The sequence below is a fragment of the Cupressus sempervirens genome, chromosome 7 (assembly GCF_028749045.1).
Source record: "Cupressus sempervirens isolate cs-2001-9-10 chromosome 7, ASM2874904v1, whole genome shotgun sequence".
NCBI lineage: Eukaryota > Viridiplantae > Streptophyta > Pinopsida > Cupressales > Cupressaceae > Cupressus > Cupressus sempervirens.
The window spans coordinates 564,604,443-564,628,762 of NC_143124.1; the positions used below are offsets into that span (position 1 = coordinate 564,604,443).

The 24,320-nt window shown below is 35.4% G+C and overlaps 1 long non-coding RNA gene across 8 annotated transcripts; it reads right to left on the bottom strand.

The window, feature by feature from the left end:
- Positions 1–10,535: 10,535 nt before the first annotated feature.
- Positions 10,536–11,881, bottom strand: LOC149548011 (uncharacterized). Of its 8 annotated transcripts, none has more exons than XR_016353957.1 (3): positions 11,746–11,881; positions 11,138–11,196; positions 10,536–11,026 (listed from the first exon to the last, which is right to left on the bottom strand). It is a non-coding gene; the product is annotated as an uncharacterized LOC149548011 (long non-coding RNA). The 8 variants fall into 8 exon arrangements; XR_016353958.1 differs by having other exon boundaries at positions 11,138–11,193; positions 11,746–11,868; XR_016353959.1 differs by having other exon boundaries at positions 11,647–11,787.
- Positions 11,882–24,320: the final 12,439 nt, after the last annotated feature.

The following is a 24,320-nucleotide window of genomic DNA, read 5'->3' on the forward strand; positions in this document are numbered from 1 at the left end:
TATGGACATTGGAGTTTCTGATTATTCTTTTATATGTATGTGTTAGTTGTTAGACTTAGAATTAATTAAATTTAAACGTGACTCAATGTCTTGGGATCTTTAAGAAATGTAACTTGCAATGTATGATTGTCGATGATTACATGTTATTGCTTCCGCTACTATTTGTTTGATGTGTATGTCATACTTTCTTACTAAAAAAAAAAATGTTTAGCAAACTTAGTGAAACTTTAGGTTAATTCTTTTGGATCCCTTTGGCGGGGCGTTACATCTGGTATCAGAGCCCAAGTTTCTACATTGGGAGCTCTGGGTATATTGGAACGCCACTAGTGTTAACTAGTTGAATAAAAATGCAAACCTTAAACTAAAACTTGAAGCTAGTTGAACTGAAACAGTATATAAACTATTAGTTACCTATTTTATTCATACTTCAACACTCAAAACTTCAAAACTGAAATAATACTTAAACTGATATTATAGGTAAACTGAAAACTGAAAATATCTTGTTTGCAAAACATGTGTCTTTTATCTATGTATTTCAGTAGTATGTTTCATGGTTATTTTAGCATCTTGTGTCTTGGATATTATTGTAGGATGGTATCTGGGACGAGATCTTCCTTTAGGGGCCGTAGCCTTGGCCGTGGCAGAGGTCGTGGACGAGGCAAAGATGTTAGTGTTCATGAATCTATCCATGAGAGCCCCATTCAGGAAGAGAATAGGGAAGAGCATGTCAGTGGGCATCAGGAAGAGAACCACGATGAGGGACATGCCGACTCTGAGGAGGTTGATCTGAGGCAAATGATGTGAACCCTTATTGATCGCTTACCTCCTGTTCTTGAGCGGAATAGAGCACACCAGGTTGGACATGAGCATAGACGCAGATCTAGGAGTCCTCAGAGGGATCGACATAGATTCATAGTATCTTCTCAGATGAAGGATCTTCAGAGGTCCAAGATCAAGCCCTTTAATGGGAAAGGTTCTGGATATGTAGCTGAGCAGTGGCTTATTGCCCTTGACAGGATTTTTGCTATGCAGGACTTTGACAGTAATGTCAAAGCGAGGTTTGCCATTACCAATCTAGAGTTATTTGGAGCCACCTGGTGGACTATTGAGGAGAAGAAGTTGGGCATTGACATGGGTAGTGTCACTTGGGAGATTTTCTTGGAGAGTTTTCATGAGCGATTCCTACCAGAGGAATGGAAGCAGCATAGAGCAGATGAGTTCCATAACCTGAGACAGTTCACTATGACCGTTGTAGAGTATGAGCGCAAGTTCTATGAGCTCATGCCTTTTTCGGGATTCAGTGACAACCCAGCACAGTTGGCACAACATTTCATTCGAGGCTTGAACAACCATTTTATTGGGGGTGTTAAGGTATTTGAGCCTAAGACCCTCAAGGATGCGGTACATCGAGCTATCCTGGTAGAGCAGAGTGTCAACTTTGGGCAAGGGGGATTTGTGGGAGCGCCTACTATAGCAGGATCTAAGGGCAACCACAATTCCGGTGGAATCAGGAAGCCTCCCTTCCCTAGGAGGAATCAGTATTCTCAGCCGCATTCTCAGCAGCATAAGGGATTTTACCCTCAGGCACAGAGTGGTGGCGGTGGATCCAACCCTAGGATCAATCGCAATGCTCAACGTAATAGACAGAATCAGCAATCTCGACCTGCACAGAGCAACCAGTCTTTTGCTAGCAGGGGTAGCCACCAGCGGTCGAATCCACCACCTATAGGGAGAGGATCTAGCAGAGGCACGGGATGTTATTCGTGTGGACAGATTGGTCATATTGCAGCATACTGCCCACAGCGAGCATCTCAGTATTCAGGACCCAGGCCAGCGGCATCTGAGCCTACAGTCGGAAATACAGGTGGATCTCATAGAGTATTTGCAGCGGTGGATCACCGTCAAGCAGACCATCAGGGAACAGTAGTTGAGACTACAGGAGCTATCCGAGGTACACCTCTCTCTGTATTATTTGATTCAGGTGCTACAGATTCTTTCATTTCTCCATCTCTAGTTGATAAGTGTAAGCTGGAGCCGGTTAAGCAAGACCATGGTTGGCAAGTGGAACTAGCCTCAGGTGCTAAAGTTTCCACAAATTCGGTAGTTCATAAGTGTGGACTTAGCATAGGAGGGTTTGAGACTTCAGTCGATTTTTGAGTTATTCCTCTTGGCTCCTACGATGTGGTCTTAGGTATGGATTGGCTTGGCTCTCATAGGGCTAGTATAGACTGCAGAAAGAAGACCATTATGTGTCAGGATGACCAAGGGAAGGATGTTGAGATTGTGGGGATACTGAGACCTATATCCCTACGGATGATCTCTGCTATGCAACTTAAGCGAAGCTTTCGTAAGGGGTGTCAGGTATTTGCTGTTTCGGTAAATGAGCTTGATGAGGAAGAATCTACGAGGAAGACCCTAGATCACCCTATTTTACAGGAGTATGTTGATGTCTTTCCGAGTGAGATTCCAGGCATGCCTCCGAAGAGAGACATTGATTTTAGCATTGAGCTCACTCCAGGAGCGGAACCTATCTCTAGAGCTCCTTACCGTATGACCACTCAGGAGCTAAGTGAGTTGCGTTTGCAGTTAGAGGAACTTTTGGCCAAGGGTAGTATTCGACCTAGTGTATCACCATGGGGAGCTCCAGTGCTCTTTGTGAAGAAGAAGGATGGTTCTTTGCGCCTTTGCATTGATTACAGACAGCTGAATAAGGTGACAATAAAGAACAGGTATCCTTTACCAAGGATTGATGATTTATTTGATCAGATCAAGGGAGCTACAGTGTTCTCTAAGATTGATCATAAGTCAGGATACCATCAACTTCGCATCAAGGAGGCTGATATTCATAAGACCGCCTTCCGAACTCGCTACGGGCATTATGAGTTCACAGTGGTACCCTTTGGGCTGACGAACGCTCCATCAGTTTTCATGTGCTTAATGAATGGGGTGTTCCGTTCCTATCTTGATAGATTTGTTCTTGTGTTCCTCGATGATATTCTAATATATTCTAAGTCCCAAAAGGAACATGAGGAACATTTGAGTTTAGTTTTGCAGTGCTTGAGAGATAATCAACTTTATGCCAATGCGGCAAAGTGTGATTTCTTTCAATCAGAGATACAGTATTTGGGACACGTTATTTCAGGCGAAGGTATCTCTGTAGACCCTGCGAAGATCCAGGCAATAGTAGATTGGCCTGCACCCACTACTGTGTCGGAGATTCGTAGTTTCATGGGTCTAGCTGGGTATTATCGCAGATTTGTTCAAAACTTCTCCAGAATAGCACACCCTATTACCTCCCTTCAGAGGAAAGGAAAGAAGTTTCTTTGGACAGAAAAGTGTGTAGAAGCATTTCAGAAACTCAAAGAGCTTCTGACCAGTGCACCGATCTTAGCTGTACCTGATCCAGAAGGGGAGTTCATGGTGTGTACAGATGCTTTCCTCGAGGGTATTGGAGCAGTTCTAATGCAAAATGGTCGAGTGATTGCATATGAGTCACGCAAACTTAAGGATCATGAGTTGAATTATCCTACACATGACCTTGAGTTAGCAGCAGTAGTTCATGCCTTAGTGAGATGGAGACATTTCTTGTTGGGACACAGATTTGAACTACATAGCGATCATCGTAGTCTTCAGTACATATTCATGCAGCCTAATCTGAATGCTAGGCAAAGGCGTTGGATGGAGTTTTTGTGCGAGTATGACTTTGAGGTGAAGTATATCCAGGGGAAGGAGAATGTCATAGCTGATGCTTTGAGTCACAGGAAACATGTGATATCATCTATGACTCTTAGTGTCGATTTGAGATGTCAGATACTTCAGGCACTCCCCACTGATGCATGGTATCTGGAGGTGTGCAGTGAGATCAATTCAGGGAGATCCTTGGAGGGTAAGTTTTCAGGCTATGTCTTAGAATCAGATGGCCTTTTGAGACTTTCAGGAAGGATCTATGTGCCGCTACTGGATGAGCTTCGCATATTGATCCTATCAGAGGCCCATCGTGCACCTTACTCGGCACATCCAGGTGTCAAGAAGATGCATGCAGATTTGCGACGTTTATTCTATTGGTCCAGGATGAAGCGCGACATTGCTGATTTTGTGGCTAGATGTCTTGAGTGTTAGAGAGTCAAGGCAGAACACCAGCATCCGGCAGGACTTTTGCAACCAAATCTTGTTCCTTCATGGAAGTGGGACATCATCTCTATGGATTTCATAGTAGGATTACCTATGACTCTTCGTCGTCATGATGCTATCATGGTCACCGTTGATCGGTTGACCAAGGTGGCACATTTTGCACCAATCAGGTCTTCCTACACTGCAGCTTCAGTAGCTAATGTCTTCATGCGTGACATTGTGAGACTACATGGTATTCCCCGAAAGATCATTTCGGATAGGGATCATGTTTTCACTTCCGCATTTTGGACATCACTACAGCATGATCTGGGAGCGCAGTTGAACTTCAATTCAGCATATCACCCAGAGACAGATGGGCAGACAGAGAGAGTGAATCAGGTTCTCGAGGATATGTTGAGGATGTACGTGATGGATAGCCAGACTCATTGGGAGGACTATCTCTACCTAGTGGAGTTTGCTTACAACAACGGGTATCACAGTTCTATTGGCATGGCACCTTTCCAAGCCTTATATGGTCGCCCTTGTCGTACACCTTTGAGTTGGGATAGCCTTGAGGATCGCATCCTGTTGGGCCCAGAGATGCTTCGTGACATGGAGCAACAGGTGGTGCGTATCCGAGAGCATTTGACAACGGCACAGGATAGGCAGAAGAAGTATGCTGATGCTCATAGGTCAGATAAGCAGTTTGCTGTGGGAGAGAAGGTTTTCTTGAGAGTGCATCCGCGGAAGAGTCCGATCCGTTATGGAAAGGGCTCGAAGCTAGCACCTCGCTTTGTGGGACCATTCGATATTCTTGAGAGGATTGGTCCAGTTGCCTATCGTCTTGCTTTACCGCCCAGCCTTGCTCGCATTCACGATGTTTTCCATGTTTCAGTACTTAGACAGTATATTCCTGATGTTGTACATATTCTTGATTGGAATGCATTACAGGTAGAGGACGGGCAGCTGGCTTTGGAGCCAATACGTATTCTGGAGCAGCGGGAGTTGACCCTCAGGGATCGAACCATAGAGCAGGTAAGGGTCCAATGGGACCCTACTAATGACTCTTCAGCGACATGGGAGGATGCATCTAGATTACGGGATTTATATCCCTATTTGTTTATAGGCTTCCAGGAGTAAGCCTAAGTCTATGGGGGGTGGATGTAGTGCCTGCCCCTAGTTTACATTTTTCGAGCTACATTTATGATATGATTGCCAAACTCTTTTAGGCCAATTTATGTTTGATGAGTAGTATTATTATTTTAGAGATTATCAGATGATGTTTACACTCAGCTTATTATATGATGAGATTACTTGGTACTCTATATTTCATGCATGTATGATGATTATTCAATGGTTTCAGTTATCGATGATAATTAGTTAGATGGTTCATTATTCCATGTGTTTCTTATGGATACTTACCCCATACTGCATGTGTATGGTGTGCGTGCTGTTTTATTTATGTATGGTGTTTCTGATATGGTTAAGGAAGGGAGTCGTAGTCACCTGCTAGTCGGGATCTACACGATGCACCACTTCCTGCCATTGCCTGTTTAGCTTAGAATATTGTGTTTGTACATGCGTGGATTTTATGCAGGTTGCAGGTACCAGGTATCGACTTCTCTGAATTGTCAGGATGAGCGTACCCTATCGCACTGTCTCAATGGTAAGAGAGGGGAGATAAACTCTTAAGTCCAAATCCTAAACCCTTTAGCCAATTGTCCTAATTGATAATTAGGACAAATATCTGAGTTAAGTACCCTCTGAATGCATCAAATGATGTAATTTGGTAATTATAACCCTTGTGTTTGATTTGGTATGTATTTTTCTATGATGGGTTTTCGTATGTTGCTTTATGAGTCCTTGGTGTATTTTTCTATTAATTAAGTCTAATTAAAAAGACTAATTAATGATTTAATTTAATAAGGAATTATTATGATATCTTTATATTTAATTAATTAATTAATTAATTAAACAAAAGAATTAAAGTTGGAAATTAAAGTTTAAGATATATTTAGAACAGGATAATATTTATTTAATTTAATAATAATATATTTGGAGTTCATTTTTAAATAAATGCTAAATATTATTGTTATTTAAATTAATTAAATATGTTATCAATTAAGTTCTAAAATGAATTAAAAGTTGAAAGATATTAATTTATTAAGAATTCTAGATCGCATGATCTAAACATGAGTTAAATATAAGAATTAAATTAAAAGATTAAATTATAAAAATTAATAATGTTATTTAATTTCTTAAAAGTGCACATAAGATTTAAAGTAATAAATTAATTAAGAATTGAAGTCAAGTGAATTTTTAAATAAAGTTATTTAATAATTCAACTTAATGTGCATGAAAGTTGAAAGCAAAAGAATTAGAAAAGATAATAAAAGTTAATTTGAGTTAACTGAGTTGTGAAAAGAGTCTTCTCGGGTAAACGCACAATTAGTGCCCCGAATTGAGGAGAATTTGCTTATCACAACTTTGGGGGTTCATTTTTGGGGGATACGAATTTGAACGAGAATTTTTGGGAAAAAGACAATTTTTGGAAGCAAATTTCAGAAGGCTGATACGAAGAAAGTCTTGAAGGGGAAGGTTATTGAGAGGAGCGAATTCGCATACAGTTTTCTGGAGGTTGCATAATAGCATCAAGATCAGGTAGGGTCTTGTGTTTTTTTTTATCCATTAAATTTGCAATTATCCCTTCCTGCCTTCTTCGTGTCTGGGGTTTGTAGATCTGATTTCTCTGTGATAAAAGTTTTAAGCTTTCAAATCTTGTGAAGTTATTAATTATTTCGTCAATAATTTTTGTATCCATGGAGACTGGATGAATTAATTAGAACCATTGTTTTCTTGATTTAGAAATTAAGATCTAATTTGATAAGGGTTTTGTTTTAATGAAATTGAAAAGTTCTAGATAAATAAATAAATAAATAAAATAAATATATATATATAAATATATATATATTTATATTTTACATATTTACCCTTTGGAAGAAATTGTTTTATTAAAAAGATTAAACAAAATTAATTTTGTTAAAATAAAACTTATTTTATTGTTTTAGAATAAAATAAAATCAAATTTAAAAATATATATATATATATATATAAAATAATATATATATTAATATAATATAGTGGGGGGGAGGGAATTACCCCGTACCCGCCCCCACTGTCGGCGCAGGCCGACAGTACCTGCGTCGCAGGTACTGCGACGGCAGGTACAGAGTACTTGCCACCGCAGGCCCTGCGACCGCAGGCCTGCGGCCAAAGCTGACGGGCTATAAACGTTTTGGGAATTCGTTTTTTAATTTTTTTTTTTTTATATAATTTTTTTTAATTATTAAAAAAAACGAATTTTATTTAATTAAAAATTTTTAAATAATAAATTTTTTTTTTAATATATTCAATTTTTATAATATATTAAACTTTTTAAATATTTAATAAATAAATATTAATTGTATAGATATAGTTGTAGATTTTAATTTATTAATAATTTTGTTTAAATATTAATAAATTAACAATTAGTAGTGGGATTAAAATAAATAATTAGATCTAATAAATATTGATTAATTTAATTAAAATTAGTTTAATTAAGTTAATTATTAATGAATGTTATTTGACTAAATTATAAATTTGGATATTGATTTAATGAAAGTTATTATAGAAATGGGTTATTCGAAAAAGGGTAGTTGTGAAAACTTCGTTACTTGAATTCGACATTAAACTAAAAAAAAAAAAACAAACCTTACCTTATCTTAAATAATATACTTTCAGATCCAATCTCTGAGACCTTGATGTTGTCTTTGTACTTTGAATGATTTGGGGTTGGTTTAGCGTTGACCAGTTCAGGTTGTTACCAGAGGCTCGGGGTTTGTGAATGTGATGTCTTGATGATTTGGTCTCGATCTTTCTTAACCTGACCATGGTAATGTGATGAAGTGCTCTATGACATGATTGTGTTTACTGTTTGTGATTGCTTTCCAGTTCCTTGTGTGAAGCTGAGATGTATGTATTTGAGAATACCTAACTTAACCATTTTTGGGTCTCGATCAGTTATATTTGATAACCATTTCTGAGTCTCGATCAAGTTATACTTGTATTACTTTCTGGTTGCTCATTAGAGAACCATTGGATTTTGTGACTTATCATTGATGCCTTCAGCTGCTGATAGAGAACTGTCGTGATTACTTGATTACTAATTGATGTTATCTGTTGCTCATGAAGAACTGATATATTTTGTGGATTATCTTTTTATGATATTTTCAGTTGCTCGTATAGGACTGAGATGGTTTTATTATGATTCTTTGATTTATGAGTTCATGAGCTAGGGTAGGTTATCTATGTGTAGAGTCGGGATGTGGCTTGCAATGGGGGTCGGAGCCCTAAGAGGCTGCCTTGAGAAACCCATTGTAAGTCGTTTTTAATAAGTGAAAACATTTACACTAAATGAGAGAAAATGAACCTAACAAGATAATTGTATGTTCTCTCCCATGCCATGAGTGCTAGTACAGACTAGGATGGGGTAGAGAGGACGCTTGGTTACGACCTTGCATTCCATAGTATGCCTCGTCAGTACGAGAGGATACTAGTGGCCGCAGGATCAGTAGGGACCCGGGATTCCTAAGGGATTGCTCGGGTAACTTCTACATGACTTTTGCGATGACACTTTCCCGCTTGCATATTAGGTTTCCTACGTGTCTTGTGGTACCTCTGGGATTTAGATGTCGATCTTTTTAGGAACCCTTGAGTTAGCATACTTATAGGATTTCCTGGACTTAGAGAGTATTTATGATTATAGGTTTTGTTATCCTATTTTGGGACTTGAGACTATCTCCTCAGCGCGGTGAGAGTGGACCATTTAGGTTCCACGCGGTCGGGTGGTAGTGCTTTTACTCTTACCATTGAGATCCATTCCGTGGTCACCGTGGCTGGAGTTTTCGTGATTGGCATTTACCTTCACTGTGTTCTTGGATTATTATGATGGATGGTTAGATTTTATGATAGATGTTTTATCATTATGGATGTATGGATGTATCATGTATGGTGAATAGTTTCATATATTTTTACTGTACTTTGTATCATAGATTTGAGGATGTTGTATCTTGATCTTTACATATGTATATTCTTTTAAGCCTTTCATACCCTGTGACATGTACAGTGGATGAATGAGCATTCCAAATTAATTTGCCAAGGAGCATTCGGAACAAATGTATATTATGGACATTGGAGTTTCTGATTATTCTTTTATATGTATGTGTTAGTTGTTAGACTTAGAATTAATTAAATTTAAACGTGACTCAACGTCTTGGGATCTTTAAGAAATGTAACTTGCAATGTATGATTGTCGATGATTACATGTTATTGCTTCCGCTACTATTTGTTTGATGTGTATGTCATACTTTCTTACTAAAAAAAAAAAAAAAAAAAATGTTTAGCAAACTTAGTGAAACTTTAGGTTAATTCTTTTGGATCCCTTGGCGGGGCGTTATATGAAATATGAGTCAATCAATTTGACTCAAAAACTACATAGTTAAATCCTAATAGCAATATCACAATAGTTAGTAATGTAACTGACGAGGTCCCTACTATGTTGTTTGATTGATCTAAAGGTTGGAAATCAAGGTGGGTTGAACAAATTGAGTATGTCTTGCATCGATCAATTGATTATTTTCAAGGTGTGCAAGTTATGCAATTTGGTGCAGTTGGTTGAATGATATGTGATGTGTCAATCCATTTTTCTTTTTTTTTGCTCCATAAGTGTAGATTTTTATTCACCTCAACTCTTTGCCACGTAAATGTTAGCTTTTGGCCAACTTATCTATTTGCAATGAGTTGTTTTGTGTTGGATTGATCTTAATTTTGATCAAAGAGAATAGTACGAGACTTGAAATATTTGTTCTTATTTTTTAATATTTTATTTGTGGCCTATGTTGCTTTCGCTCATGTATGTCACAGGATTTGGGTTATGTCTACTAGCCTAGTCTCATATGATCTATGCTAGCTCTTAAGGTAGACCAACTAATAAAATGAGTAAAATTAATTGCTAATAAAATGTATTCATTCATATGCCAAATAAATTTAATTAAATGTCAAAAATAAAATAAAATTATAACATATTGCATGAAATAATTATTATATCTTCAACTCTTTTCTGATAAAACAAATGGATCTTTCCAAAAAAAAAATATTTACATTTTCTTGTAGATAATCTACTGAGATAGGCTCTATTACTTGCGGGAAAATATACTCCAATTACCATTTTCTATTAGTAATAATGATACTCACTGAATTGGCGTAGGCATCAATCATCCATTAAACCCTATCTTAATTAAACAATGTGCACCTAACATATTACAGTGTCTGTATAAATCTGTTTATATGCGAACAGCATTGAACCGCAGAGAACAAGATAAACCCAATTAAAAATAACAACGTCTATTGAAATCGAATTATGCTACGGACAGCTCTAATAGTCGATATCGATTTACAAACAAACCCTCTTTCCCTAAATGCAAAATGAAACAATCAGCACAAGTAATATTATTTACAAAAAATATGAGTAAATGACGGGAACCACAAACAAAACCAAACCTTAACCCTAAACAGTAGGAATCTTAATAAATTGAATAGTCTGAACAATGCATCCCAAAATATCGTCTCCAACATGAAATTCCTCAGAAGAGGATGAAAGCAAAGAATGAAACGACGGCAGTGAGAAAAGAGGAAGCAACGGCCATGGATGCCGCCCCTTTCTCAGGCACAGGAGTCGGCGCCATGGCGTCCGCCGCACTCGCAACCCCAAAGTACACAAAGATAAGCAGTATAACGTATGCGACAGCAACGGCAAGTCTGGATGACTCCATTTCTTGCAAATATATGCTGATGAGCAGTAAATCCTCACAATTAAACCCTGAATTGAAGCTCAAAATTAGAAACCGACGCGGCTGCTGAAGAATTTACACCTATAAGGAACTTTAGAAATCCCTCATGCATCTAGAATTATGGTAGAGAGGCCACAAACCTAAAGTATGCCGATCAGGAGCGAATCCCGGTTGCAATAGCGATTAGCTCCGAAACCTGCTGCAATAACCAAAAAAACAGAGCTACATCTTAGTATCCTCGAGGGTACTCATTGGCAACTTAAAATATATAAAACTGGTCCACATATACAAAGATATGAATCCCATCGGTGCAAGATGCAACAGATCCAATAAAACATACAGTGCAGTCATTACTCCATTAAACATAAGTCTAAACAACAAGTTGAGTACATCGAAATACTCTGCTCCGAACTTGAATAATAAGTACTAAAAGCCCCCAAAATAGACAAGTCGTAAAAATTTATTGCAGTAATTCACTAGGACTCAGAATCCTATCCCTCGTTCAAAGAAGAAATTAACCTAAAATAAACTAAAACAGGACCAGATTTGAAGGATAAAAGCTTAAGAAAACGCATAGCTCAGATTCCCATCGCACTCATAAGATCAAAGACAAACCATACTTGGATGATAAGGTTACAGAAAGCCTTACCAAGGAAATCCCGCTCCAACAATAGAAAGATGCTTCATCAAACTTCTTATATATAGTGCAAAACCCTAGAAATGCTCCCAAAAAAAGGAAAGGAAATACCTCATAAACTCCGATGAAACCCTTTGGTGGAATCGCCTGGTGACAGGCAGATGCCGATGCAGATGCAGGGGAAACACAAAATGTAAAGCGAAATAGCTAGGAAATGATGCCCTCAAATAATAACAGTCATAGTGCTGCCCGCTGCCCGCTGCCCATAGACCTGGAAATGCCCGAGGTCTTCCACCAATCAATGGTATAGTGCCACGTGTACGACTGACGGAGAGCTACGTGGATCCAGTTGTAAGGGGTTCAAACATCAGATTTGGGCCCTGTCAGGGCTTGTCGTTTCTTGTGGATAGTTGGGCCGGCACTTTGTTTTCGACAAGCCGGCCGTCGTTTTCTTCTTAAAAGCTTTTGGACTTGAGAACTCCTCCCAATTTTATTATTAGCGGCATAAGTAATCATCACACTTCGCGTAATAAGTCGAGTTAGTTATTTTCAATATTTATATATATAAATATTTTAATAATTTAGTCGATAGGTTATTTGTGGGAACTTTGTTCTCGAAAATTAAATTTTTGACAGTTCGTCGGAAAACTTGTCAGTTTGACCGAAAAATTGAAAATTCTTCCCGTTAATTATTTACCAACTTTTTTTTTTAATCTCTCTCCACTTTTAACTCTTGTTTTGATATTTATTAGTTGTTATCTCTACTCTTTAACTATTGTTTTTATTTATTTATTTATTTATTAGTTGTGATCTCCACATTAGCTCATGAGGTGATCTATTCATTTAACTTTTGATTTTTAAAATTGATCTAGATTTTAGTTTTTAAACTTTTAATTTTTTTAATATTAGTTTAATTTTTTCTTTAAGCATTATTTTTTAGTTTTTATAATTTATTTAGTCAATAGAATATTTGTTGGATTAATTTTCTATAAAAAAAATTTGATGGTTTTTTTAATGATATTTGATAAATTTAATTTAAATAAATAATATTTATTAATCTATTTAAAAGATTTTCATATATAATAAATTGAATTTAATTGTAAAATCTTGAAATTATTGAACATGTTTCTTAAGCAATATTCAAATTTCCTAAATATTGTAAATTTTATATCTATATTTTAATCTTCAACTTTTTTATTTTTGTATTTTTTTATTTTAAAAAAGCTTATATTTACATTATTTCACTTTCATTCTATGTCTTTCTCTTAAATCTCCTCTCCTATCGGCACACTCGTTGCATGTACAAAAGCATGCGACTACTAGTTATGTATTATTTGGTATTAATAAAGTTGTACAATTAATTTGGTTATTATATTTTTTTGGTAAAAATGTTACTTATTGACTCCCTGATATTTTTTAGTAAGCTTCTAATTGACAAAATTAAATGTGTTACAATTGAAACATGTGCTCTTCCCTCTTGTAATTTTAAAACTAATGATGTACGTGCGCTTGCACACATTCCCACACACCATGATTTTAAATATTTCCTACGAGTGTTTTTTTGCCAATTATCCTCAGGGCACTATCCCAACCTCATCCATTATGATGTTAGAACCTTGCAATTAACAAGATTTGATTCTTGATGGGTTCATTTAAAGTCATTCAACCTCACCAATAGACCAAGGACTCATAGACAATATATTAGATGTTTTAGTGTTCTTGAAATATTGTAGTCCAATTTTAAGGATTGGGTTCCAATCTTTGATTGTTTTCTATTTAAACATGTATATATATATATATATAATTTTAACTTATAAAAATTAAAACAAGATATATTCTTCTAGAAGTGCATATTGCACATAGTCAAGTGGATGAAAATAGGCACATTTAGAAGAATACATCTCAACATAATTTACTTATTAATATTTAATACTGGGTAAAATCATTATTATATTTGGTATTATGGTTGGAAGTACCTCCAACATGGAATGAGAAAAAGGCATGTATGTTATTATTATTAAAAGTCTCAGGATTATTCTTGTAATAATATTTTTGTCACACTTTTGAAAGTAATTGAAGATTATGTATATAATTTTTTTTAAATAGACAATAATTTAAAAGTAATGCTTAATGTTGATCTATAAGAGGCTTATGCTAGATAAGAGAAGTAGGGAAGTATATCGACCTAAAAACTTAGTACCCATAATTGGATGCTCTATTGGGTTCCATCTTTACGATTTCAAGGTTTGATGTTCATTATACTTGATCCTGGTAACTTCATTCCTCTTTTACCCACATATTTTCCACCATCTCGAAATCGACCTCAAATTTGGATTAATTTTCTTAAGTATAAAACAATTCAAACCTCCCACACTTTTTAGCCTAAATTTGGCTCAAAGCCTTATGTCAAGCTTTGAGTGGGAAATTATCCTATAGTCAATCTAGCTTATTTTTGAACCCTAAAATGTAGGATGATGTACATAAACACCCTATCTCTCCTTACTTTGACATTCACTATTATGCAATCAAGTTTTCATAAGGCATTCAAGTTATCATGTGCAATCAAGCAAGCTGATGCAGGAGCATCCTGGGTTAAATTGATATCCTGCATGTTTCTCTTGTTTCATTGTTGTTGTCAAGCTCTTTGTTGTTGTTGAGCTCTTTCTTGTTGTCGAGATCTTTGTTGTTGTCAAACTCTTAGTTGTTTTCAAGCTCCTAGTTGTTGTCAACTTCTTAGTTGATGTTAAGGGCCTATTGGTGTTGAGTGTCTATTGGTGTCGAGTTCTCTATGGTTGTTGAGTTCATGTTGGTGCCAAGTGCCTATTGGTGTCAAGCTCTATGTGGTTGCTGAGTTCATGTTGATGTCGATTTCATGTATGTGTCGAGTATTGCCGAGTGATAGTATTTGTTCTGGTTCTTATTTGGCCAAGTTGTTTGTGTCTGGCTCTAGTTTGGGCTGACCTTGTGTATTTAATTTTGTAATTTATATTAGTTGAGAGCCAACTTGTGGCTTGGTTTGCATTTAATGTAAGGGTTTATTTAGTTGGTATTTGTCATAGGCCGACTTGTGGTTGTGCTGGTATTTAAAGAGGTCTTGGGTAGACACTTTAGAATGATTGTTACAAAAGGAAGAGTAGAAGTAGAGTTGAAATGCGAAGATCATCATTAAAGTCTAAATTGTAATGTTGGTCGTAACCTAGAAGGCCTTACAGTTGGGCATGTATGTTGATGATTTGATGAATCAACAAAGTGCATTTTCTCTTCTACCTCCTTTGATTGTTGTTATATGTGTAGTGTTTCCATTGTGTTAACTCTTGTAGGTGGTTGTGGTAATTGGGTGTGCCTTTTGCCCTAGTTATCTATTGTCTTCCTTGCATTAGGTGGTATTAGAGATTGGCATCCATCCTTGTGGAGATTGGATCATGTAGAACCTTGAGTTGATTTGGTTGTGGGATGGCAGATTAGAGGATTTGACCCACAAATTGTAAAGGGTTATGATCTTGCAGGAACCTAAATATAAAGAGGGTTCAAGGTAGAGGAAATGTTGATATTGTCGTATTGGACACATTGAGACAAATTGTAGCCAAATTAGATGTTGTGGAGATAGACCAGTGGAGAGGAGCACATCTTGATGATGTAAGTGATGATGAAGCAATAGCACCAAACCTTAACCCAAAACTTGAAGAAGATCAAGATGAGGCAAGGTTGTTGAGAGTATTATCTAGGACATATTCAAAGCCTATTGTAGAAGTTGTTCCTTATGATGAAAAATTGGACACCAATATTGTGTTGGATTGGATCTCTAATATGGAGAAGTTCTTTGAGTATGAAAATAATCCTAATAATAGGAAAGTGAAAATTGCAGTTACCAAGTTGAAGGGTCATACCTCACTATGGTGGGAGCATTTGCAAACTAATAGACAAAGAAGAGAAAAGAAGAAGATCAAGACTTGGCTGAAAATGGTGAACAAGGTGAAGAACAAGTTCCTTCCTGATGATTACCAAGTTAGCTTGTTGAGAAAGATGAAAAATTTGAGACAAAGAGACATGACCATGAAGGAGTATACTGAGGAATTCTATAGATTGGACATTAGATCTGGACATGTGGATGATGATGTTGAGAAAATTGCAAGGTAAATAAATGGATTGGGATCTAGAATTCAAAATGAAATAAGTTTTGTGAAAGTGGAAAATGTGGAGGAAGCATATTAGTATGCCTTGAAAGATGAGGATATTTTGACAAAGAAACATGAACAAAGACAAAGAGGTAGAGGTGGTAGATTCTAGAGAGGCAAAGGTAGATTTTATGCAGAAGGTGGCACATATGGAAATTCTATGCAAGACAAAGGGAAATCTGAATGGAAAGGTGATGAAAAAAGAAAGACCAAGTGAAAGGTGGTGATTCTTACCAAGGAGGTACTAGTTCTTACCGAGGAAGAGGTAATTCTTATTCTAGAGGTGGTTTTCATGGTAATTGTTTCAAATGTGGTAAAGAAGGGCATAGATCTTTTGAGTGCAGATCCTCTGAAAGTGGGCAAGGTAATAGAAATGTTGTGGTTCAAGGAGACACTGAGGGTTCACCTAGTGGAGCTGAGGCTGGAGAAAATCTCATGGTGAGAAGAACCTTATGTAATATGGGAAGTGATGAGGAACCTGTCCTAAGGAGAAGTCTTTTCAAGACTAGATGTAAGATGGCTAGAAAATGTTGCAAAGTGATCATTGAAAGTGTAAGTTCAAAAAATTTGGCATCAAAAGAGTTCATTACAAAGTTGTAGTTGTAGAGGTTGAAGAATCCTAAACCCTATCATATTTCATGGATCAAACATGAGCATAAGATATTGGTAAGCGAACAATGTATTATAAAGTTCAAGATTGGACATTATTTTGATTAATTTTTGTGTGATACTATGCCCATGGATTTTTGTCATATTTTGTTGGGTAGACCTTGGCAACATGATAGATATGCTATACATGATGGAAGATTGAATCAATGTACTCTTTGGGTGAATGGAAGAGAGAAAATATTGTTGCCTTTGATTGAAAGTCGGGATGAGATTAATTGTATTACTATGAGAATTTTCATGGTTAATGGAAAGCAATTTGAAAAAGAAATGAAGAAGAATCAAGTCTCTTTTGTTATAATTCTTAGGAATCTGTGTTGCACCAATACTATCCGAGTGACAAAAAATAGTGGTGACTAAGTAACAACTAGTAATGATCAAGCAATAGAAACTGGTAGAAGTTAGGTACCAATAGAAATTGAAAATTTGTTGAATGCATACAAATTTATTATTGGAGAACATATTCTTGATGGTTTACTACCAGTAAGAAGTATAAGTCATTGTATGGATCTGATTCCTAGAGCTAGTTTGCCGCATAAAGCACCATATAGATTGACACCTACAAAGAATGAAGAACTTAATAGAAAAGTGCATGAGTTGTTGCAGAAAGGTTTGATCAAAGAAAGTTTGAGTCCATGTGATGTACCTACTATATTAGCACCTAAGAAGAATAGAGAACGGAGAATGTGTACCAACTCTAGAGCTATTAACAAGATCATAGTGAATTATAGGTTTCTTATGCCAAGGATGGATAACATAATGGATTGTTTGAGTGGAGCAACACATTTTACCAAGAATGATTTGTAGAGTGGGTATCATAAGATCACAATCTGAGAAGGTGATGAATGGAAGACTTCTTTCAAGACAAAAGATGGTTTGTATGAATGGTTGGTAATGCCCTTTGGTTTGACCAATGCACCTAGTACTTTCATGAGGTTGATGAATGAAGTTCTCAAAAGATTTTTGGGTAAGTTTGTGATTGTTTATTTGGATGGTATTCTAATATTTAGTAAGACTAAGGAATAACATCTTGAGCATGTTAGACAAGTATTGCAGAGATTGAAAGAGGAGAAGTTGATGATTAACTTGAAAAAGTGTTCTTTTATGCAAGAGGAGATTGTGTATTTGGGATTTGTGATTTTAGATGATTGTTTGAGAATAGATCCTGAGAAGGTTAAAGTAATTTTGGAGTGGCCTACACCTAAGAATGTGGGTGAGGTAAGATCATTTCATGGTTTGGCTAGTTTTTACAAGAAGTTTATAAAGAATTTCAGTTATATTTGTAATGTTGTGACTAGTACAATGAGAGGAGACAAAAAGGACTTCAAATGGACACATGAAGTTGATAAAAATTTTGAGACTTTGAAACAAAAGGTTGTTGAGTTACCTATATTGGCTTACCTAATTTCAATAAGGTATTTCAAGTTGAATGTAATGCAAGTGGTAGTGTAATAGGAGTTGTATTGACTCAAGAAGGTAAACTTGTTGCTTTCTTTAGTGAGAAGTTGAATGATGCTAGAAGGAAGTATTATTTGTATGATCAAGAGTTTTATGTAATTGTTCAAGCCTTGAAGAAGTGGAGACATTATTTTATTCCTAAGGAGTTTGTGTTGTATATTGATCATAAAGCTTTATAGTACTTGTGGAGTCAATAGAAATTGAATCAGAGACATATGAAGTGGTTTGAGTACTTGCAAAGTTTTACATTTTTGATTTAGCATAAAATTGGTGTCACTAACTGAGTTGTTCATGCATTGAGAAAAAGATGTTCTTTGTTGACTAACATGAATGTTGAAGTTCTTGGTTTTGATGAGATGAAAGAGTTGTGTGATACTGACCCTGATTTTTCTAAGATGTGGAGAGAGTGTAGAGCACCAAGTTTGACAAAAAAGTAAGTTTGTTGAGTATTTTAGTCAAAAAGGTATGTTTTTTAAAGGAATTTAGCCATGTATCCCTAGAAGTTCTATGAGGTTGAAGTTGATTAAGGAAAAACATAGCGGTGGATTGGCTAGACATTTGGGAATTGATAAGACATTGAGTTTGTTGAAGGATAAATATTATTGGCCACAAATGTATAAGGATGTTCAAAAGTTTGTAAAGAGTTGTGGAGTTTGTCAAGTTGAAAAAGGAGTAAGTCAAAATATTGGTTTGTATACACCTATTCCTATTCCTGAGAAACCTTGGAGTGACATTAGTATGAATTTTGTTCTTGGATTACCTAAGACAGCAAAAGGGTACAATTCCATATTTTTTGGTTGTGGACAGATTTTCTAAGATGGCTTATTTCATACCTTGTAAGAAGACATCAAATGCTAAGCATGTTGCTGAAATTTTCTTCAAAGAGATTTTTAGATTGCATGGATTCCCAAGAAGTATTATTTCTGACAGAGACAATAAGTTTGTTGGTTACTTTTGGAAGACTTTGTGGAAGAAGATGGGTACTAAGTTGGAGTTTGGTTATACATTCCATCCATAGATAGATGGAGACACAGAGGTTGTGAATAGAAGCTTGTGCAATTTGTTGAGATGTTTAGTTGGAGATAAACTACATAATTGGGAGTTGGTGTTGGCACAAGTTGAATTTGCATATAATAATTTTTTGAATAGGAGTATAGGGAAGACACCTTTTGAGATTGTTACTAGAATGTAGCCTAGAGGAATATCTAAATTAAGAGATGTTGCTAGTGAAGAAAAGAAAAGTGTTGCAGGGGTAGAATTTTCTGATTTTATGGATTATTTGTATAAGAAAGTAAAGTTGAGGTTGGAACAAAGCAATTAGAAATATAAGGAGAATGTTGATAAGTCTAGAAGACATAATGATTTTGAAGTTGGTGATGAGGTGATGATTCATTTGAAGAAAGGCATATTTCCTAGTGGAACATGTAGTAAGTTGAAGATAAAGAAGTTTGGAACTTGTAAGATCTTGAGGAAGTTTGATAGTGGTAATTCTTATGAAGTTGAGTTACCTAATGACATGGATATATCTCCTATATTCAATATTACTAATTTGTATAAGTATCATGAGTCAGATGATAAAATTGTTGTATCCAATGATTATCCCAAGAAGTAGATTGAAGAGGTTGAATAGGTATTGAATTAGAGAGTTTGTAAAGTACAAGAGGAAAGGATTACTATGAGTATTTGGTGAAGTGGAAGTATACCAGTTGAAGATGCTACATGGATTTCTCAATTTGAGATAGATTCAACTCAAGTTGTAACACTTGCATGATTCAAGAGAATCATTTCTTTCAACCTCGGTTATCTAATGCGGGAGCATCCTACATTACATTGCTATCCTACATGTTTCTCTCATTTCATTGTTGTTATCAAGCTCTTTATTGTTGTCAAGCTCTTAGTTTTTTTCTGAGCTCTTTTTTGTTGTCAATCTCTTAGTTGTTGCCAAGCTCCTGGTTGGTGTCAAGTTCTTAGTTGTTGTCAAGTGCATGTTGGTGTCAAGTTTTATGTGGTTGTCAAGTTTTTATTGGTGCCGATTACATGTTGGTGTCAAGTTCATATTGGTGTTGGGTCAGTGTATGTGCCAAGCATTTTTTAGTGTCAATATTTGTTCTGGTCCTTCTTTGGTTGAGCTTTCTATGTCTGGTTCCACTTTGGGCTGACCTTGCATATTTAATTTCACAATTTATAATTTTTGAGAGTCAACTTGTGGCTTGGTTTGCATTTAATGTAAGGTTTTATTTAGTTGGTATTTGTAACAAGCTAACTTCTTGTCATGCAAGTATTTAAAGGGATCTTGGGTAGAGTCTTATGTATGATTGGTAGAGAAGGAAGAGAAGAAGTAGAGTTGGAATGCGAAGATCATCATTGAAGTCTAAATTGTAATGTTGGTCGTAACCCAGAAGGCCTTACATATGGGCATGTATGTTGATGATTTGATGGCTCAACAAAGTGTGTTTTATCTTCTACCTCCTTTGGTTGTTGTTCTCTGTATTGTGTTTCCATTGTGTTAACTCTTGCAAGTGATTGTGGTAGTTGGATGCACCTTTGGCCCTAGTTATCCATCGTCCTCCTTGCATCACAATCAAATACAATTCAGCAATTGGATTCAATACTTGAAAGTAGTCATCCACAATCTAGTTTCTCATATTAAAGTCAATTCTAAGGCAATCTTCTCCATTGAAGAAATCTTATATACCATGAAGGCCAAGTCGAGGAGTTCTTAATCAAGCAGGAAGATTATTCCTTCCATCTACATTCATCTTTTCCTCATTACAAGTAATTATCAAGCACATATACATTTAGATATAGGAGTGGCATTCATAGATTCATGCATTTGTGAGGGCATCATTGATTCATATTCTACACTCTAAGATCAAATAATTGATTTCAAGCACATTCAAAAATCTTCATAGGTATGACCCATTTCTACATCCATCCAGAAGGGTTTATGCAAGGTGAATCAAACACCTACCTTCTTACATACTTTTATTTATGAAATTTCATTGTATGTTCAAGGTTTATTCCTAAATAGATGTTTGACCAAGACAAACCCTCTTTTACCCATGGTTTCTCTTTTTTATGTGCAAGAATAGTGTATGGAGCTGTCAAATTGTTTTTGGGTAGATTAAAAATAGTTAGAGGATCCTTGAAAAATTAGGCAAAAGCACCTATAACAAAATGTTTGAAACATCACTATTCCATTTAGCTTAGGACTTTAATTGGGCTTATTGGGACATCTTCCTTTGAGTTTGCACTTTGGAAAATAAGGACTCATTAACCCCTTTTCCTTTTCTTGCCTTTTCTTTATGAATATTTTTCATAAAGCTGAATTGTTACATTTTTATTTATTTTGGTGTTAGATACCCTTTCAACATTAGATCTTCATGTTTGATTTGATGGTTAGATGTGGTTTTTATTAAAAAAAATTCTTAGTTTTTATATCTCTTTCAAAGATCATATGTTCATCATGTTGGAGCTCTCAAAATTTTCATAAATTTTGAGGTTTCATATTGAAAACTTTGCTAAAAGGAACCCCTATAAGATATTGTAAGCCTATTTTCCCAACTGATACTCTGAAGTCTACCAAGTCTCTTGTGTTCTTTCACCTTTCATTTGACATGTATATGCATCTCAGGGAGTTAAGTTGCAATTTAGGATCATTTTGTGAGATTTCATTTTGAGTAGCAATCAAATATGCATTTTTGTTGTGTTAAACTATGTGTGAGGGCCTACTTTGAACTTGAATATCTTGCACCCTATTCTAATTCATGACTTACCAATTTGGGAATATTTAGTATGCATATTAGAGAACCTATGTTTCAAGTTTTAGGTCATTTTGATAATTTTTTAAAGGATTTGGAGTTCCCTTGATCAAAACATGGTCCATGATGATCTAGAGGAGGCTGGTAGAAGCAAAAATGAGAAAATATCAAAATCTGCATTTTTGGTATTTTCTATGTTCCAATAATTAGCATTTTTAGAGGTCTTTGGGGCATTTCTAGGCTCTGAAAGATTCCAACATGCTTGGCTACCAAAAATTGGAGATAGATAATTTGATTATCTTTGTAATGGTGTCAACAACATACATTTTTAAGCTATGTGTTGAAAGTTATGACTTGTACAAGTAAACATAAAATTTTAAATAGTTTTTCAAAAATGAGAAAATATCAAAATCTGCATTTTTGGTATTTTCTATGTTCCAATAATTAGCATTTTTAGAGGTCTTTGGGGCATTTCTAGGCTCTGAAAGCTTCCAACATGCTTGGCTACCAAAAATTGGAGATAGATAATTTGATTATCTTTCTAATGGTGTAAGCAACATACATTTTAAGCTATGTGTTGAAAGTTATGACTTGTACAAGTAAACATAAAATTTTAAATAGTTTTCATAGTTTTGATATTTGAGTTTGTATTAAAATCATTATGTAAATTGTTCATTTCTTTTTGAAGGGATGTTGGTGGCCCTTTAGATTCATCACACTTTGTATAAACTTGAATTTTGAATGAAATGAACCTCTTTTTGGCTTGCATAATATGTTGCCCAGAAAGTTTTCTATTCACGTTAGTATTTACAATACTGTGAGTACCACACTAGGTGTTGTAATATGGAATCATAACTCAGATCATCACCAAATATGGTTTTTCATTATTATTATGTTGTTTCTATTTTGTACACTTTTTTGGGTATCCTAGTAAGACTGAGAATAACTTTTTTCGAGTTAGTCAAAATGCAAAATTTTCTTCATCATTTCAATCTAGGGGTCAAAGACATTTTATGTTCTAAGTTTGAGCTTATGATGAATTTGTTTGATTTATTCTCAAATGAGATTCCAAATACAATTTCTAACATTTTCATGTGGATTAGTTTCACATAATTATGAGGCATGTTTGTGATATTATTTCTTGAAACTGGTGATAGATGAACCTAAACTAAATATACCTTTGCATTCTATGCATAAAATACTTCAAGCATGTGCAAGTTTTCAAAAATTCATTTTCACACTTTCCCATGTCCAATCCATATGCAAGAATATTTGTTTAATTAGTATAGCCAATTCTACAAATCTAGGAAGCTAACTTTACACGCTTGCCAAATGTGCCTAGTTATTTTTCATGAGCCCAAATTTTGCCTACATACTCTCCATGTCAAAAAGAATATATGCCCTAGGTTTCAAGTTCCCAAATGATCATTTGATATGTTTTCAAACCCAAATCTATATGCAATTTGTTACTAATTGACATGTTCAGTGACATGACAATTTTAAATGAGAAACTTCAAAGATCAAAATCTTTTGACCTAACTATCATCTTGAGGTGAAATTTTGAAGGAAAGGTCTCTAGGGACTAGAGATTAGGTATGCCAAGTGTTAGACCCTAATAATTCAATTTTCTCAATTTTTGAAGCTAGTTTTAGGGTCTATGAACATGAAACTGACACATTTCAAAAAGGGGTGAAAATGAGTTTTAAATATTGAAACAATTGTTAAGATTGTGTATGTTGCACAAATTGCATGATATTGTTTATATTCTATTATTTTATTTTATTATGTAATGTTGCACCTAGGAGCACTTAGATGGACATGCAACATGTAAAAATTCTCATGGGATATCCGTGATGAGTTGTATTTTAATATTGTGATAATATTTGATGTAATTATTTAATATTAGGTAAAAGAATTAAATGTCAAATATTAAATGTAGGGTCAATGGGTTGGGTAGCACATGGTTTATGTAATACCACTTGGTGGTTTTGTGGGAGCTTGCTGCTATGTAAGCAACCACAAGGGTAGTTGTTGTATGAGAAGGACACAAGGTAAAAAGGAAAGTCGAGAAAAATAAGGCTTGATAGGTTAGCCAAGAGATTATTTGTGAAGGTTAGAAGCATGGCATGGGATGTGTGGATTCATGGTTGTTCACATGGAATGTTTGGTTGTGGCTATGGATTTGAAGGCTTCCATGGTTGTATTGCAATGGTATTTTTGTTGAATAATGCATGGTGATGGATGCTTTTGGTGGCTAGGTTTTTCCCTCAATAAGGGTTTCCCAAGGTATATCTTGTGTCATATTATGTGGATATGTTGTGTATTCTCTTGCATGTGGATTTTAAGTGTTTATTTATTTCAGATCTATTAGGGGTTATGTGGAAATTATTTAATTTTTGTTCAAGTTTCCTTACAATAATGCTCAATTTTGATTTCAATTATAAGGATGTCATTGGATCAGTTTTTGAGGTCGAGTGATTGAACTAAAAAAAAAATCAACTTGGTTCACTTAGGACCCGACCTACTACAACTATTTCATTCTTTCAAACTCAACATTGGTTTTTAAGTGTTTTAAGCTTTGAATTGATAGAATCAGAGTGGGATTATGTTGGGTCTCCAATCTAAA